At 46.5% G+C, this 19,029-nt stretch overlaps 1 long non-coding RNA gene across 3 annotated transcripts in view; it reads left to right on the forward strand.

Annotated features, from left to right (window-relative positions):
• Positions 1-13: 13 nt before the first annotated feature.
• The window catches only part of LOC130159279 (uncharacterized), a 32,406-nt gene continuing 13,390 nt past the window's right edge, over positions 14-19,029 (forward strand). Inside the window, exons 1-8 of one of the 3 annotated variants that reach the window (XR_008825688.1) lie at positions 14-121; positions 458-608; positions 6,086-12,576; positions 12,936-13,058; positions 13,170-13,382; positions 15,311-15,436; positions 16,263-16,477; positions 18,228-18,355. This is a non-coding gene — a long non-coding RNA (uncharacterized LOC130159279). Of the gene's footprint in view, positions 122-457; positions 609-3,503; positions 4,060-6,085; positions 13,383-15,310; positions 15,437-16,262; positions 16,478-18,227; positions 18,356-19,029 lie in introns of those variants that run through there. The other 2 variants (XR_008825687.1, XR_008825686.1) reach the window with 2 other exon arrangements.

Below are 19,029 nucleotides of genomic sequence, written 5' to 3' on the forward strand. Positions count from 1 at the left end.
CTAATCATGCATAGCGCAGCACTTCCTAGAAGAAACTACAGAGCAATCTGCATGACTCACCGAGAAACAATCCCACACAGACCAGCCTACATTTAACAGGGAGTACTGCAGATAGATGAAGGTAAGTAATTTCTGCTGGCCACCTGCATAATGATATCCTGAATTTTCAAAGGCTGAAGAGGGTGTGCTGGAGCAAATAAGAGCAATAATGACTTTGCTCCATGTCAGCTAAAATATGAATGTGTGAAAAAATATGGTAAGGTCATGAAAACAAGCTTATAATGCACGCTGAAGCATCTGCACTGTAGCTCCTGAGGAGGGAAAGGCAGAAGAAATATATTTGCTTAGATTTTAAAGAGTTTTTTCATCTGCACGTGATATTTGCTTGTTATACTCATTGAGGACTTGAACAATATTCTTCAACATAGACCTGTGAAGTTAATTGTGATTTTCTTAGGTTTACCTAAGAATGACCACTAAGACTGTATCCATGGCCATACACAACTGTGTATACAAACTTGCACCCAGAAAACCCCGTGCAGCAATTTGCTGTTGTGCCTGGCCCGAAGTCCTCTGCCACCTGAAAGGGGCTCCCTTGGCTAACACAGGTAAGCAAGATTTTCTACTGGCTTCTCAGGTCTCTTTTCCAGCCCGGATGAGTTAAACACACGATTTGGCTCAGCACAGATAAAAATTCACTAATGATGACACATCTAGCACGCAGAAAATGTAGAAAGGTGGGCTTATGTAACCTTTTGCAGAGTAACACCCACCTTCATTAATGTCCAACAGGCTAGGATGCAATCTGTAGTAACTGCATGTTGTTGCACCGGAGTAATTTGAACTGGACCATCAGATCACTGTTAACTAACCGCACTAAATTTTAAGTGAGGGATTTCTAACCTGATTGCTCAAAGTTTGCCGAGAGCAAAATTACGAGTGAAAGTTATTATATGCCATAATAAAGGAATTAAAAATATGCAGGCTCACGGTGAACGCCAAAAAAGACGGCAGGGCAGTCTGATGCAATTGAGCAGCAAAGAGCAACACGTGTACTCGAGAGATACTGTAATTCTGAGCTGGAGTGCCTTGTCATTGTACTCTCCCCTTGCCCATCACAATTGTGTCTGTAGATCTGAAATATTTGTTAAAACTCCTTTTTTAAATTACTAAACAAAATCCAGGTGCTGGCAAAAACACGCAGTCAAAGGTAACTTAGTAAGTCATTGCTTTAGCAGAAAATGGCTGCGACATGAGCTTTTTGGAGCCCCCCATTAAACTTGTCATTCACAGCTCAAAGCATGTTGTTCTAGATGCTCTCGGTTTACCTTTCGTGTGAGTCTTAGAAGAAAGGTTTCTTTACTTAGCACTTAAGAGAGTGACTGCCAACTTGATAAAAGGCCAAAAGTGCTGGGAAAGGTTGCTGTTGCATCAGAGGAATGTGGGCTAGGCCACCAGGTGAGTGGAACTAACCACTTGGAATTTTAACATTTTCCATTTTATTGTCAAGGTGACTGCAACATCACATCTTTATTTCAGTATACTTACAGGTGCTTAATAACTGGTTTATTGTTAATAACTGGCTTAATAACTTTATTGAGTTACTTTTTCTGTTCTCTTCCCTCAACTCATAACAGTATGTTAACTTCCTTCTATGAGACACAGCACGACCAAATTTAAAACCTGCCAATTAAAAAAACTCACACTTGGTTTCACTTCCGTCAGCTTGAAAGGAGAACATGAAATGCTAACTATATTTAGAACTCCCAGTATCCACAGCATGAATCAGAGGATTAATCCAAAATCTCAAGCTAATTAGTGTGTTTGTTCCCTATCATATTCAACTCTCAAAAAGCCTTTTTTTCCAGGCAAGTATAAATGCTGATGATGGTTTCACTTTTCAAGTGTCTCTGCAAGTCAGGAGTAGGAACCTGATCTTTAGTTCCTGTGATGTAAATAGTTACGCTTTTAGTCGGACATATAACAGCCTGCACTTTTGTAACTGGTGTATTTGCAAGCACAAGGCAAGCCTGTCTGGGCAAAACAAGAGCAATGCATTGAAAAAGGGGGCACTGATGTTAAAGCCAAAGTCCAAGATACAGGCAGTTCTAGATGGAAATCTGTTTTGAGGTGCTTCATCTGATCCTATTAATCTGTACATGTTTAACCTCCAGAAATAGATCCTGCAGACAGACAAATACAAGGCTTAAAGTGAACAAAGTGAGCAATTAAACCCTAGTTCAATGTGACCGGTGCCCCTTTTATAGACCAGCTGCTTCTCAGCAGATGGAAATTTTCCAGACTGCAATAAGAAAAGGGAAAAAAAAGAAACCCGGAAGAAAGAGAAGGCGTTCTTTCTGCCCCGGGGATTAAACATATTTAAAAAGGAATTTTAAACTCTGAGCATGTATAAGCGCACTTGCCTTGCAGGCTTCTCAAACCCCACAGCTCTGAGCAGTATTTCCTGTCCCTCTATGTTAAGCTCGTCTTAAATCAGAGAGGTTTGTAAGCCTGTGACAACACCCCCTCCCCGCTGCCGGGATGGTGACCCGCAGGCAGCTGCAACGCCAAGGTTCATGCCGCTGCCGACTGACCGCGGCCAGCCCGCACCGCCTGCGCCCGCCCGGGTCGCTGCGCGCACCGCAGCCGTGCGGCCACTCGGGCAGCGCCGCGGGGCCCGCTGGGGCCGGCCGGCTGCGGGGCACGGCGGGACCCCGAGGGGCAGGGCCGGTGGAGGCGCGGCCAGGTCAGCGGCCCCTCACCCCCCGCCGCTGCCGCCTTTGCGGTGCGCCCGGCCGCACGGAGACCCACGGGGTCCCCGCCCTGGCCGCCCTCCGCCGCGGCTTCCAAGACCGCGCCTGCCGCCGCCGGCAGGAGCCAGTGCCGGGGAGCGGAGCCCTCCCGCTCCCCCCGGGCTGGCTCGCTGCCCCCGCCGCTCGGCCCGGCCCCAGCCGCCACCCACCCGGCTCCCCTCAGCGCGGCTCCCCTCAGCCAAACGGACGAGCGGAGGGAGGAGATTCCGAGCCCTGCACCCCCACGCTCCCCCAGCGCCCCCCTCCCCTCCCTGACCCCCACCCCGGGCCCCGGCGCTACGCTAAACGCCGTCGCGGCCGCCGGGCTGCCGGTGCGGGCGTGCGACGGCCCTTACCTCCTCCCGCGCCCGGGCAGCCGCCGGTGACCTGCGGCCCAGAGCTGCGAGAACGGCGCCGGCCCCACCGCCCCCCGCTGCCTTCCCCCCGGCCCGGCCCCGCCCCGCCGGGCGGCCGGAGCCCGCCGGGCCAATGGGGCGGCAGCGCGGGCCCGCCCCGCCCTAGCCCTGCCCCTCTCCGCCCCAATGGCGGCAGCCGCGGCGGCCGAGCCCCCCCCCAGCGCCCCCGCCCCACCCCGCCCGCCGCGCGCCCGGCCGTTGGCCGCGAAGGGCGGGCGGGAGCCGACGCCCCGCTGAGGGGATCCGGGCGGGGGCCTTGCTGTGCCGGCGGGGGCGGCCGGCCCGCGTCCCGGTTCTCCCCTTCGCAGGGCCCGGAGCAGGGGGGGGGAGGGAGGGGGGTGCGGCCTCGGCCGAGGCGGCGGCAGCGGGGCTGCCCCGGCGGTGTCCCGGCACAGGCCGTTCCTGGCGCTCCGCCGCCTTCCTCGGCCCGCGAAGCCGGGGCCGGCCCGGTGGCAGGCCCGCCAGGCTGCCCGCGGAGCACCGGCTTCTCGAGAGCGCCTTGGGGAAAGGTGTCTGTGTTGTTAAGGGAAAATAGGGCAGTAGATGCGGAATGGCAGCCGTGCCTGTGCCAGGGCCCTGCCGCCCCTCCATACCTGACCCGTGTCCGAACGGCGGCTTAAAGAGATCATTTGCCAGGCGCCGTGCTACTGACACGGCCTTTGGCCTTTGTCGCAATTTGGCAAATCAGTTGCTTCTAATTACAAAAGCATTTGAAACGCACCTTCCCCTTGCCCTCGTGCTGTCCGCTAGACAAGTAGACTGGAAAACAGAAGCCTGCAAAGAAAAATGCCGGCTGACGCAGTTTCCATAGGAGCTTAAGGAGGCCACTGTCAAGTTTATCCCAGATATTTGTGAGTTATGGAAGTTTTTGGGTTGTTTTTTTGTTTGTTGGTTTGGGTTTTTTTGTTAAATTTCAAGAGCATTATCGCCTCTAACTTTCCTTTGTGATTGATTTTGACGTTACTTTATAAAATGCTCTTTAAAATGTGATGTTGGATCTGTAGGTTTACAGACCGATGATTTCGATTTCCCACCTAGGGACATCGCAAAAGCACTGTATTTCAGGAAACCGAGTTCTTTGGTCACCTGACTATGAGTACAGATTCTTGAAAACTTGGACCTAACTATCTGTATCTAGTGCTGTTATTAGGTGGGGTGACATCCTTAATTTGTCAAAGCTGCCATTAATATTAATGATCTGCTGCAATGTCATCTTTACTGTGTTCTGAACAGAGCTTGATGTCAGCTGTCTCCCTTCCATGTTCAGTAGAGGACACCTAAGCCATCCTAGTGCCCACTCCACGATGTCCCTCGACTACAAAATCCATTGGCTTCTGGCCAGAAAAGCAGCAAGAAACCCCCTTGTTGCTCTCACTGTATGGGTCTACTTGTAGAAGAAGAGGTTAGGCAAGCATGGTAGCACCTACCAGATTGTTCTGGTTTCCAGATGTGTGGTGTCCCACTCAGCATTCAGAATGAAATTTGACCCTGTGAGTCTTTTGAGCATAGTAATGCTGTCATCTGTCGCTGCACGTTGTTCCCTGGTTCCCATTTGTTTTCAGTGAGACAAAGGAAAAACAATGCACTGTGGAAACTAGTTCTCCTGGCATGGAGATTGTCCTGAGCAGAAGGTGATCTATACAGCAGTGTATCCAAACTGGCACAGTGATGTATTGCAAATGAAAACAGTACATTACCCTGTACGACAGGTATTGCTATTTAGAGAGCTGTACCAGCAGGGGCTTCCCAGAAGTGTCAGACCTATATGATGTTAGGCATGGGTGCTGAGAGACAATTTCTACCCTTGATAGTTTGCAGTGAAGGCCAGCATGGAAATGGTACGTTTTGTGCTGAGCCTTTATATGCAGTGGAAATACTCTTATATTTCCCGGGTTTTGGAAGTTAAGTAGGATGCAGCTGAAGAGGCTGAGGCAAGAATTCAAGGTGGCAGGAAAGAAGAGCAGGCATAAGAAGAGCTTTGTGAGAAGGCAGCAGGCTTGAAGATGAGGCCAGGGCACAACAGCAAGGATCCACAGTGGAAAAGGTAGAGGTGCAGGGCGGTGGGGATAGGCTACAGTACAGCACTTGGTAATTTGAGGAGCCTCTGACAGCACCCTGAGGACAGGAGGCAAAATTTCAGAAACAGGAAGGGCAGGAGCCCATACCATGCAACATTTGTTTTCGACTGCAAACAGTTAATTTGGACTTTCCCTTTGCTTTTTTTTTTTTATTTTTTATTTTTTTTACCTAAAAGATGACTTAAATTTTCTAGATTCCAGCTCTCCTAACATGGAAGGTAACTGCAAGATTACCTTTCTTGCTCTTTTCTGTCTTACTGCCTCTGGTTTTGCTTCTCCATCATGTTCCTGACCGTTCCCTCCCCCACCTCCCATTCTCCTTTTCCTTCACAATTTGCACATATTTTTCTGTGATTATTTCTCTCTTGCTACCTCTCTTCCCTTTTTTACTCATGCTTCTTTTCTGCATCCTTCCATCTTCAGATTCTAAAACCTTCATTGACTGTCTCATATGACTGGAAAACAAACCAAGCTACTGGAGGCAGGGGGAGGTTGGATGCCAGTGTGCTAGCATGCTGTCCTCCCCAGCGGTGTAACTGAGCTCACAGAAGCTGTGATTCTTGGGTGGCTGGAAAAGAAATGCCCGTTGTAATGGCCATGCATTAGATCTCGGATCAAGCCAGAAATGCAGAGCAAACTGGTTCTGAACACCATGCTTTTCTCACCAGCACCATGTGCTCTGTGATGCCTGACATTACAAGTGGGAAAACTTACTTTTTCAGTATGCTTTCTCTCCTCAGAAGTGAAGAATTGTTCCTTATGGTACACTCCCAGCTAATTATCTCTCTGTACTCTCTAGGTCTGCTAGCACATCAGAAGAGACCAGAAAACATCCTGTGGCTGTGGTGAAGGCAAGTACTCACCCTCTTAACACTGACCTTCAAGTAATTGGCAACAACTATCATCTTTCATGGCACTTTTCAAAGGCAGCCCTTCAAAATCTGGTGAGCTAATTGTGGGAAAGGCTTGCATGGCTGCTGTCAGACCCTAACTGTGCCAAGAAGTTCCACGGGCTCTACCCCTGCCATGGGCATTTAGCTGCCTGTGCTTGTGGCCAGTCCTGGCATGGCCCAGCTGTCAGCATGGATCTCAGTGCTGGGAAAGGAGCTGTGGGAAACCTTATTGGGGATCTCTGTCCCTTGGTTCAGGAGCCAGATTTAAGCTCAGGCCCTTGTCTGAGCTATGCTGTAGGTACTCCCATGCCTGGCCGTGTACCTTGCTGATCCTGTGCTTCCCTGGCTGATGTAACTTCCTGGCTTGACCTTGAACCTCTCTTGTCTGTATGGTCAGCTTTGGTGGTCCTTGGACTGTGGCTGACCACTGTTGCTGTCACCAGCTGGCCTGGCTCTCTGTGTTCGGGTGCCATGGGACCGTCAGTGAGGTCCCTGCCCACCTCACCATCACCCTTATCCCCAGCTTGCCTGCCCTGGTGGAGCAGCCATGCTTCTTGCTGGCAAGGAACTGCATGCAGGGTGTGGGTGAAAAGCAGCTTCCTTCTTCCAGGGAAATGTGCTTTTTGGCACTCTTGCCATGTATTGCCCTTGCATAATTAATAGTAGCATTAACATTGAAACATGACTAAGAAAAATAATAAGCATTCTGATTAGAAACAAGAAATAGAAAAGTGAAACTGCATTATTTTTGGCACTGTACAAATTATGTGCAATGCCTATTTCTCAAACTCATGTTCTATACTTTTATGGGTGATGTGACGTCCCTTGTGTGCTTAGATTTTAGGATATGATAGTCTTGTTTCCTCTGGAATCTTACTCAGTAAGTTTCTGTCTCATATGGGACCCATGACTTACACAGAGACAGAAGGCATTCTGAAAACAGGATGGTTATGTGGCAACTTGAGCAGATTCACAGGAGCACCCAGATCAGACTGCTGCCTCTGAACCAGTTCTTATTTGTAGGAAAGATGGGAGTCAGCTGCACATCTGTTTCCACTGGACTCCTCTCAATTCAGATGACATGGCTTGCTTCTGTCCCAGTAAAGATGGAAAATAAACTTCTATATCTAACTGTACACTTTCTGGGACAGTCAAATGAAAATCGTGGCTAGAGGATTAGCTGTAGCCATTAAAACAAAAGCCAAGTTTCTGTAGTTAGTGATCCCAGGCGTGGCAGGTTATTCTTGGCTGCTCACCAGGTGCCCACCAAGCAACTCTATCACTCCCTGTCCTCAATGAGCAGTGCCAGCACTGCTCACCAGCAGCCAAAAAAACTGCTGCATTTTCAACACCACTCTAGCTACAAAGCAGCACACTATGAGGCCTACTATAGGGAAAGTTAGACTGTTTTCTGAAAGTAAAAAAAACCACAAACGGTTGTTTTGTTTATCCTAAAACTTTAAATGGCTTTTGAGTATCCAGTTTATTTGGAAGCAGGAAAAAGTTTTTTGCTGAGCCTTTTGTGCCCCTAGTGAAGAATCTGTCCTCTTAAATGCAGGAAAAAGTGGGCTGGAACAGAATGTTCCTAGTCCTTCACATTGTGCCTTTGGCGTTCTCCATTTACAGCATGTGCAAATTGAACTTGTCCTTGAACCCTTGTGAAGTATCCTAAGTTAGAGAAGTTGTGATACTTAAAACATTAGGATATCAGCCATGGTAACTTAGTATTAGAAATATGTAGTTGAAAGATCTGATCTCTGGAATGGCTGTGCAGCAGTACAGCTGATTTTGTTTCAGCAACAGGACTTCAGTAAGGTAATATCCCAGTTCAGAATTCAGTCATCTGTCTGCTGAGAGGAACCACAAGCATATGTCTGTCTTAATGATTAAAGAATTTTCCTAATGACCATTGAGGAGCTGTTGTGATTTGACAGCAGGAAATCCTTCTGGCTTTTGAGTATGTGCAAAATATTTTAAAGCAGGCTTTTAAGTGGTTTCCTTAGCAACCATTCTTCATTAGAGATCGACACATGCTATTAAGTATCATGCTGGGTTTGGATCAGCTTTGCAATATTAAAGACACTCGTTTAAAACTCTGCCAGGTCACGTGCAGTTTTGGAGCCTAGATGGAAGCTTGCCGGCTGCCAGACTTTTTTTCCAGACAAGCAAGGACACACCTCTTGGTAGTGAGCTAGCATAGGCACCCTGATGGGTGGAGGAGCTGGCCCCACTCACTATTGGCTGTTCTCTCATCCAGGAACTGTTAGTAAAGGGAGATTTTATTTTCATTCATCTGCCACTCCACCCCCTCCCCCAAGAAAACGCTAGTGACTTGTGATTCCCTTTTAAAGAGATATCAAGCACAGCTCTTAACTGAGCACAGCTCATACTCTTTGTTTTTCTTTTATCTCAAGTGTCTGGGGCATCAGATAATTTATCCTTCGATCCCATATTCAGTGCTTATGATCAACAGGAATGTCAAGCCATTAGCAAGGTTAATAGTGGAGGACCTGGGAGCTGTCATTAATATAAAGAAGCACCTCTTCTGCTCTCCTCCAAAGCTATACTGTTATTTATTTATTATGATTTAGATTGCCTACCCTATTTGCTATGGATATTGGAATTTAAGGCAGCTTTAGCAGAGCTGACCTGAGAATCTTACAGGAAACAAATGCTGCTCAGGGGAAATGTGTTTAACGGTAATCCTAATGCAGGGCATTTGCCTGGCATTTGTCATCAGCCTGATCGGATGCCCCAGCAGTGCTGGGGTCTCTAGGGGCAGACTTCTCTCTAGTTCTGGCTGGAAGCTCAGAGTTTGTTCCTGCCGCCATAGAGTAAGAAGGAGTAAGAGTAATTTTCTCCTGATGCTTTCTCAGTCTGTGCCTTTGTTTACCTTGGGATTTGGTTGCTGCAAAGCCTCCATGTGAGGCTTCTGTCTAAAACTGTTCAGCGACACAGAGGCAGACCTAGTGTAGCACACGATAGCTGCCTGCAGCGCCCTCAGCATGCACAGTGCTGAGTACTGTGAGTTATTTTGCTCTACCTTGGCACCCAGGAGGTCTTGGTTTCTGCGTGCAGTGGGAAGTGCCGAGTCCTACTGATAAGGCTACTAAATGAATTTATTAGGGTGTTGCTTTGAGAGACAGGCGGCTTTTCTGGCTTCTGCGCCCGAACTAAAATTGGAGCAGGTATTCAAGAGGGAAGAGGAGGGACTGCCAGTGCCTATGGCTTTGACAGTCACTGCATTGTTGGTCTGAAATAGCTCATGTCTGTTGACCTTCAGAGCTGGGCTGTGGTGGCCTTTTTTGGGCGACTTGGAAAACAGGGTGGTAAAGTGAAGTAATGCCTGACAAGCATCCTTTAAGGGTAAGAGTATTCTGATACTTGCATTTTTTTAGGTAAGCCTGCTCTGTAGGAATATCTTCTTATTTGGCCATGCTTTTTTTTCTGTAATTCTCCAGATAAAGGCTTTTCCAGAACTTACATAGGAAAAGAGAATGCTTTTTGACAGTGGGCTGCTACTTTGTATTCATGGTTTTGAGGGCAGAAATCAGCAGAAATTTCTGAAGTTAAAACTCATGCAGAAGTCAGATCATGTGTGAGCCAGCTTGTGGCTTTATTGCACTTAATAGCAGTTTTTATTTCCTGTTGACGCTGTACTCGTCTTTGCTTGGTTGTGGTTAATACAACTGCTGCTGGCTATTATGGAAGGAGTTACTACTTCATCCTAAGACCGAATAGGAAGAATAGGATAATAGGCATTAAATGTTCGATAATAGGCATTCAGGGTTCTAAATTCAATCTCTTCTGTAAGGCAAAAACTGAGATAATATTAAAGTTAAAAAATATGTTTGTAAAAAAACAAAAATCAAAGCGCCCGTAAGCAAAATGAAATCCTGTAGCATCATTTTGTAATGTAGATGATTTCATGAAATCTCATGTTTACAAGTAAACCTGTCAGCTTATAAGGTCTGACCCAAAGCATACGGAAACTGCTGAGGATCCTCATGTTGACTTAACATGGGCTGCACTGGGTCCACAGGACAATGGATGTGTTCAAAATCATGTCCAGCACTGAACAAAAGCTTCAGCAGTGTGTGTAATCTTTGCATGTTATTGGCACGAGAGCGTCACCTAGAAATACCATATGTAAGCAACACCCCGCTGCATTCCATGCATGATCTTTGCCTGCTTTGCCATTTACCTTCTGTATGGGCCCATTACAGTAAGTGGGAATCTGGGGTGCGGTGTAGTTGCGGTGGTTCTGCACTTGCAGACTATCTGCTGCTGACATCTTCTGCCATATTTGGTTATTTTAAAACTTAGATCAGTTTAGTGCATGAATCTGATGATTATCCTTGGGGGACAGGGTGGATGGTAGCAATAAACAGCTGGATGTATATAGAGTGAGGATGCTGAGAACAACCAGAACTGAGTTTACTGCTGAGAGAATATTTATGGGGAATTGTACTTTTTACGGATGAAAATAAGATGCATAAACTGGTTGTTTTGTCAGTTCAGCTCTTTTTCTAGGATATCAGAGGTGTGAAGCATTAACTTAAAGCTCTTTCAGTGAGAAGACCCAAGCCTGTGGCTGACTTCTCACTTCACTTCATAGCCATGGCTTTATCTCTGCTTCTTATCTGCAAAGTGGGGACAGGAAGGCTTCTCAGCATCGCTAGGAGTGTTGTGAGGGTGATTGCAGGAGCAGTTGTGATGAGTTCAACAGAGGCTGGACTATCTCCCAGGCTAGCTGTCGAGGGGGGTACCAGTCCACGAGCAGCATAAGGCTGAGCAGCCAGCTCATTACTGCATTGCACATGACTCCGTATAGTGTCAGCGTTGTGCGTAGCTAGTATGAAGCTTTGTGGAAATGTGAGAGCACCTTCCTTGCTGTTTCCTTCAGGAACTGAGGATGATTATAGTGTGGCCTGTCTAATGTGTATGGCTGCCCCCTGTTTGGGCTGCCTGGAACACCGGTGTTTGTGCTGATCATTCCCTGGTGCCCACTGACACAAAACTGTCCCAGCCTTCTCCAGCTGTGGCCTGACAGACAACCTTTTCCTGTTAGAAAGGCATACTGTCACATGGAAAAACCTGACAAAAAGGAGCTGATCTCATCCTGATGAATGACAGTAAGCAGCCCTTAGCCTGGGATTTATTCTGAGTGGCCTTCTGTGCAGTGCCGAAGACATGGTCTTCCAGGTGTCCAAGGTGTAATTGCAGTAGTAACAGTGATTGTTTGTGTGCAAATAAATTCCTGGAAATGTTTTGAAGCTGGAAGGATTTGCTGATGGCTAGGCTAAGTCATCAAGCCACACACAGTTAGTTACTTTCCTATGGAAACATTTCACCATTTTCAGAAGATCAGTTTCATCTTCAAAAATGCATCTTCAGCTTCAGGTTCAAATCCCTCGCTGATGCAAGAGAGCAAACAACTCAGCTGAAATCAACAGAACTCGATCCCCTTACTTCAATGGTAAATTAATCCTGCCTCTGCCTTTTCACCTAATCTCTTCAGCCCAGAGAAACAAATTAAATTGTCAGTGCTTGAAAGAAAAGGCCTGTTTAGTTTTCAGGGCAAGACAATACAGGGGGAAGAAAGAGATAATATTTGCATTTAGCTTCATTCAAGGAGTGGAGGTGCCATGGTTATGCTGTTAAATGTCATGCTGTGTTTGCTCCACTTGCATCTATTCACCCGAGCAGGATTAACTATCTAGGATGATATTTGTGAATATTACTTGATTTTTTTTTAAGAACAAGCGGAGGGTAGTTCAGAAGCCAGTTTTGAAAAGAGTTGCATATACGATAGTAAGTATTGATAAAAACAAAAATGAAGAATGGCTCCTTACTTCTTGGCTCTACTGGGACAGGAGGTGGCAAACCTTACCTGTTTTTTGCATCAAGCTAAGGGAATGCTAATTTCAAGAAGGTGAGCACATCCTGGTTTGGTCTGTCACACCTGCTGTATTCTAAACCTAGGCGACCCTGGCCCAGATGTAGTCCTGGGTGAATACCAAAATGCTGGACGTTATTTGATCGGTTGGGAAAACCTGGGTAAGAGGAAATGTTTCCTCATGGGTTCTCACAGGTCCCAGCTCCACTCGCCTTGGGTCTCTGCTCCTGGAGATCCTTGTGAGCTGTTCAGCCTGTTCAGTCTTTATCTTCCAGGTGAATAATTTTGTGCAGTTGTATCTGCACGATTATGTTCTGTCTCTCATTTGGGGTTTCAGGTTGCTTTCAGCCTGTGTTTAAGATCTCATTTTTTTCTACACCACCGTGAAACAACTGTTTTTCTACTATGGCTTGATCCACAGATAGAAATAAGCAAAACGATGTTTTGTGCTCAGTGTCCCAAATAAGAAAATGCATGACTGGGTCAGCCCACGTTCAGGTAAGAACTGGGAGAAGTTGCATGACATATGCAAGTGCAACTATTCTTTAGTGAAACAGAGTACTGTCAGGCACATCCAGTGCTCAGCTGCCAGTATAGTGCTTTTATTTAGTGTCTGAGCCTAAAAACGATGATGATTCTTCAACAATGTACTTCCATGGAGAATTAATGACACTCGGTACTACCTGTTTTTTTCCAGAGCTTTCTGTTTTTTGGGTGGATGAGGGGAGTAATCTCAGAGCAATAAATTCAATGGGAATTTTTTTATTGATACCTGTAAAGTTTTTACTGTAGAACAGAACCAGCCAAGATGCTCCACAAAAGTACATGTAAGTTTTATTAATCTTCCGCCCCTCCAGCCCCATTTCCTTCCTGCGATCATCATGCTCTGGCTGTGGTTGGACAGAGTTCCCTCTTCACACAGAGCAGAGTGCATTGCGGTTGCACCCTGCCATCACCACCGTTGTTTGAAGATTTACAAGGTTAGTTTTTAAACGCCCTTGCGTCAAACAGAAACATATATGCATGCTGTTTCTGTCTTAACAGCTGTCAGTCCTAAACCACAGTGTGAATAGTGAATCTTTTCCAATAAGCTGCACAGAGCTGGAGTGGAAGATCCTTTCCGCAAGCCACAGCATCCCTAAGCAGACTCTGGGCATCTGAGAAGGAGACCTGGCCATTCCCCAAGACATCTCTGCAGGGGCTGATAACCAGTACTCCAGGAACACAGGAGATGTGGGTCTTCATTTCGGGGGAGCCAAGAGCAGAAGACAGTTGTTAGGGCCACAGTTAATACTCTATTCAAGGTAAGCTGTCTGCTGTTTCTGCAAGATTTATATCTCCTCTTCTCCACAGGTGTTTCTTGTCTCTTTGCTTGGCCTCTGCACTGTCTGAGGCCTCCACTTACCACAGCAGTCACAATATACCTGTTTCTGATTTCAGTGTATTACTGTGCGAGCCTTTGGAAAAGCAGCATTTTTAGGCTGTGTTTTAACTTAATTCATTTTAGATGGCACATTATTAAATGTTGCTTGGCACTTGTTGACCACATAGGAACACATGACCTTTGCACAAGCTACATTTTTTAAAATATCTGACAAAAACATACATAATATTATCCTTATTTCTTACTGGAATTTCTAAAACATCTGACTAGAAGCAACGTAAAGGGAGATGGAAATTAACAGGCCTCCAGTGTGACCTGCACAGCAACATGTCACTTAATGCAGACAGTATGATAGCATCTTCTTTCAGTGAATGCTTTGATGTTATAAGGCTGGAATAAGAAAAAGCAGAGTGCCCAGCACAACACAATACACATCATCAGCAGCAAATCTAATTTGTTTGTCTCAAAAGGGCAAGGTAACGCACTTAAGTAATTCTGTAGTGCAGCAAAGTTGAATTTCACAGACCTCAGTCTATGGCAGTAAGAAATCAAGACATAAGACACCTGTTGCAGATGGCCCAACTCCTTGTTGGGCACTTTCCCAACATGTATAAATTGGGGGTGGGGTGGGGTATCAGTTACAGATGGACAATCCAGCTGATGGGACAGACCTTCAGACACTTTGAAGGCAAATGCAATGAGTAGCTGTAACACATCTGATACCTTTATGTTTGTCCATACATCTACATAATAATATGAAATGTATTCAAGTGAATATAATATCCAACCAATGAAAGCACAAGCAACTTCAACAAATGTTCACAATATTATTTTCAGGATTTTAAGACTCATCCATATACCTGAATTCAATTTCTGACTTACTCTCTGCCAACTCTAAAAGAGTGGATACCAGAAAGATCCAACGCTAGCAAACTGTAGAAAAGAAACATGGAAACATAACCTCCAGCAATGTTTTATGATGATGATTTGTAAGCAGGTGTTTTGATTTATACCTTGATAGAGATTTAATTGCCTGACACCAAGAAAACCTGTCTGTCATGCTGTGCAGATGTTTATCTGGAATGACTAGATTGCTGTGGTGAAAGTTACCCATTTGGTTTTATTTGCAGGCTTGATGCGTAAAGATGTCATCTTTTGGTTCTCACGTTGTGTCTCTTCTTGGGTGCTAAAGAAGCATAGGTTTGGTTAGGACGTTGTGGTTAGGGGACCTCCTTACACCTTCTTCTCGAGAAGTGGGGACTTTCATAGAACCAGGTGTACAATTACAAATGCAGGACCACGGTGGTATGAAGTCAACTTTTCAACCTGTCCCTCCCTACCTGCCTCACTAGTCTGAAGGCTGGTCCAGTCATTGGCACGTCACTAAAGTGAGACTGCTGGATTTACCTGCAGTCTGAGGGCAAAACAATGCTACGGCCACCCACTTCACACCTTTGGACAACACCAGCTCGCCACCCACCTCTTTAAATGTGCTGCAATCAAAACTGCAGTTTATGGGAAGTATTTTATGGGAAGACTGAAGACAAAAGTGCCTTGACACGGAAGATAGCAAAAACTACCCAAAGGCCAGATTAAGGGCTATCTGGGTATTTGTAGCTCATATACATGTAGGCAATAGCAAAAGCTGGGGGTGAGATGGCAGATGGGCTACAAAGTTATTCTAATGCCCTTTCCCTGAACTGTCACGTGGGCAAAAATCTGTCTCCCCCCAGAGCTCTCCTCCCTTGTGCTCTTGTCTCTGCAGGGGAGTCATTGCTTTCTCTGTTGGAAACCGGTTTTGTAAGTGCATTACTCACTGATGAAATTACCTTTGTGTCTTGCTGCTAGTTATGGCACCAGCTCTGAAAACAGCAGTTCTAAGAAGTGTGTCCGCTCCTCTGCCCTCCTTATTCCCAGCAAGAATCCAAAGGGTGTGTGAAATATAACTCGGACTCTGGTACAGAAATAAATCAGGTAACATGACCTGCAGGTCAGTTAAATAAGTCGCATTGCAATTTCTACTGCACTGGCTTGTTCATATTGGAAGATGTTTTCATTTTATTGAAAAGACTATGTGCATGCAAACTCCACAAAGAAAAAGGACACAAAGCACAAGTATTGGCCAAGTCCTGCTGAGACTCTCTGCAGCCGGCAGGTAACAGACAAGATCGTTGCAGTTGCATCCCGTGCCTCACCCCAGGGCTGCAGTTTCCCCCAGCCAGCAGCTGTCATAGGGATCAGCTATACAGTGCCACAGGTGCCAGTGGTTGGAAAACCCATTTTTAAATTCCCTGCTCCAATTTGGTGTCTGATGGAAACCCCCAGGGCCGCACTGGAGTAGTGCTGCCTGCAGGCTGGAGTAGTTCCAAGTATCCGGGGTTCCCCTGGATCTCCCACTCTCAGGCAACTCTGCCTCAGCAAAATCTGTGCTTCAGGTCTCCATCTGTGCAACGGCAATCATTAGACTTTGGTACCATCCCAAGCAAGGTGGTTTCACCAAAGACTGTAAGAAGCATAGGTATTTGGGTCCACTGGGGCACCCAAATATAGTAGGTGGGCTGCTTCACGCCGCCCATCCTGGGGCGCACTCAAGCCTGTCTTGCAGGGACAGACAAACCAAGTCAGGTAGCAGAACACTGGAGGTCAGCTCGAGGCTTGCTGAAAACTCCTGGGCAAGCCAAGTCCAAAAGGGATCCCTCACAGAGCAGCATACAGACCTGAGGGAGTTAGAGACTGCCTACTTACTCTTCCCTCTGTGAGGTTTTTTTTGAGACACTCAAACATATTTTTACTTCCTTAGGTTTCCTGTAGGAAGGGAAGATGTCTGGCATTCGCTGACACTGCTGGCTACTGCTTCAATGAACGAGGATTCATATCACAATCAGTTTTGCAAGGCTGGCAAGGAGTGGTATGCTACATTGACCTGCTCCTGCTGCTTTTGGGGTGTGGCATAAAGATCCCTGACGTGCAACAGTGGTGCTTTTGGTGACAGCAGAGCCTGGGACCACTGCCTGGGTAAGTGCCAGCCCAGTCAGGGAGTCATTTGTCTTTGGGTTTGGTTCTCACAGAAGATGATTACTTGTCTGGTGTTCAAAACTGAGTTTCTTCTCTGGGATATTTTGATGTAATCCTTTGACTTTACAGAAGTCCAGTATTGTTGTCCTCCTTCAGTGCAGCTGGAGGTGGTGCAAGTCCTCCCGGAGGGGAGTCAGACCATGATTTCTCCTCAGCGTAGTTGCCTGCTGCAGAACTACAAGAGGGGAAAGTCTGTAACTTGCAGTATTTTTGCTCCATCTCTTAAAGAAGGAATTACTCAAACTCATTAAAAAATGTTACAGAGGTAAAACTGTCTAGCTCATAGATCCTTTCATTTCCTACTCTAATAACTTTGATTTTTTTTTAAGAAAAAGCTAACACCACTATATGATCACTTGCAATTTTTTGCATTTTCATGGAACATGCATGCAAAAAGCCCAGCTGATGATGATTTCTGCCAAAGGGTTTGAAATAAAATCCTGGCTTTAGTAGTAAAGTAGCAGTTTTTAGCACTTTGTAAAAATTCCAAATGTTTAAAAAGTCACAGAATCCATGATTGCTGTAACAAACCCTAAGTGCTGCTAATCATAGCAGTAATGAGCTTTTAATACTAAAATCTCACTGGCAGATAGGTTGGGAGGAAAGGGGTATGTTACCTGTGTGTGCTGAGATGGTACATTGTTACATGCTCCTGAGCTTCTCACTTGTTTTTTTGTTTCACCAGTTACAGATGTATGCCAGTTTTCTCAGCCTCTTCACAGAGAAACTGGATGTCTTTTTTGAAGAGATGTTTTAGTTGGGTGGAAATTACTGGACTCACTACAAGGGGCCAGGTAGTCCAAACCTGTGGCCTGTATCACGTAGGCTTTTTGGGTCCACGTTGAACAGCGCACGGTTAGCCAGGCAGGGAACCTATTTGCTAGTCCAAGGGTGGCTAACTGCAACTTGGTAACAAAGAAGGAAAACCAGCACTCGCAGCACTCGCCGCGCTCTCTTAGCCCTTACGCCTCCTAGCTAGAAAACTTACTCCTGGTCTGTATGTCTCACTCTGTTTTCAGTGTGAGGTTGCGTGCCCTGCATTAAGCCAAAAGAACAGCTCCGGGCTGTGCCATGCCCCGTGGAGAAAAGTCCCACCTTGTGGCTAGGGCTGCCAGCCGCTCTGCTGGGAAGGGGCGTGCTGATGTTGAGTCAAGCAGCCCTTCCAGCATTATAAAGCCTCGCTGGGCAAACAAACGCTGAGCTGCCTGTGAAGCAGGGTTTGCTGCTGAGACGTTTCTGTACCACATGGACTCTGGACTCGTCGGCCAGCAGCCTGGAGCTTCCCTAACAGAGCCTCTGAGACTGATGGAGGCTGATGGCACGTGGCCGTGAAACAGACCTGGTGAGAAAGGGGAGGCTTGCGCACTGGCTGGTGGTTGCTGACTAGATCACACTCATCCTGGAAAAAACGGTCCAGGAGAAAGACATACCAACACCATCACACCTCCAGGTGAATGTCTCCATATGGGTGGACCAGGCTAGGTCTTCATTTTGAGACTAAAAAGATTTCCTGGCCTGAAGAAACGAGGCATTTCACTCCATACGGATGGACCGTTAGGGGTTATTAATACACACCTACTAGCCATTTTTGTTTTAAGAGTATCAAGTAGTACTGGTACCTACCACCTGTAGTTATTTTCTTTTTTTTTAATGGATTAGGTTGAAAAAAGTTTTCTTCTCTGTGCTGCAGGCCCAAAGCCGTCCTCACGGGCGTGAGGAGGCTGGAGTACTGTGCCAACCCCTAGAGATGGATGTTTGACCCAGAAGCACAGATCCCTGTACCGCACCCAGTACTAGCGAGTACCGGTCTAAGCAGAGGTGAGTCCAAGATGCTGGGCCACCTGGGAAGAAGCTACTTGAGGGTCACCTGCTGCATGGTGACATGTGCATGCAGGCTTTCTGGTTTCTGAGAGGCACACGTAGGGTCCACGTCCCAGCACAGCTGGCTCATGAAGACAAGAGAAAGCTGTGGTAAGCCCAAAAAAGTTGCCTGGGTGGCACATCTTGTGCTGCCTGCTTTGTGGAAGAAAGGTGGAAGATGAAACTCCCCAGTGAGTAAAGTAACAGGACAGAAACACTGCAGTGTTCCTGCAGCATTGCGCGTGCTTCTGTAGCAAGCAGCAGTTTATAAAGCACTTGATGATAGTCTAGTAAAGGCAGGAATTTTTCAGTGCCTTAGATGGGAAGGGGACTAAGACTGTAGTAGTAAGTTAATGTAAATATCTTTAAATGTCTCAGAGTAATTACCATGTAAAGAACTGCCTTTATCACTGTTAACACTTCTCTGCCTTGCTTAGGCATTCTGAGGGAAAAAAGGAAACGGCTGAAATGCTGCTTTTCTGCAGCACGTCCCTAGTATGCCAGAGCAAGCTTTCTCAGTAATTTGTTAACGTAGGACAAAAAGCAACACCTTTCTTTCTGAGCAAGCAGGCTGTATTGATTTCCCTTAATGCCATCTGGCAAAGCTACCTGCTCCTGCTGCTCTTTGGGTG

The sequence above is a fragment of the Falco biarmicus genome, chromosome 1 (assembly GCF_023638135.1).
Source record: "Falco biarmicus isolate bFalBia1 chromosome 1, bFalBia1.pri, whole genome shotgun sequence".
In the NCBI taxonomy this organism is placed as follows: domain Eukaryota; kingdom Metazoa; phylum Chordata; class Aves; order Falconiformes; family Falconidae; genus Falco; species Falco biarmicus.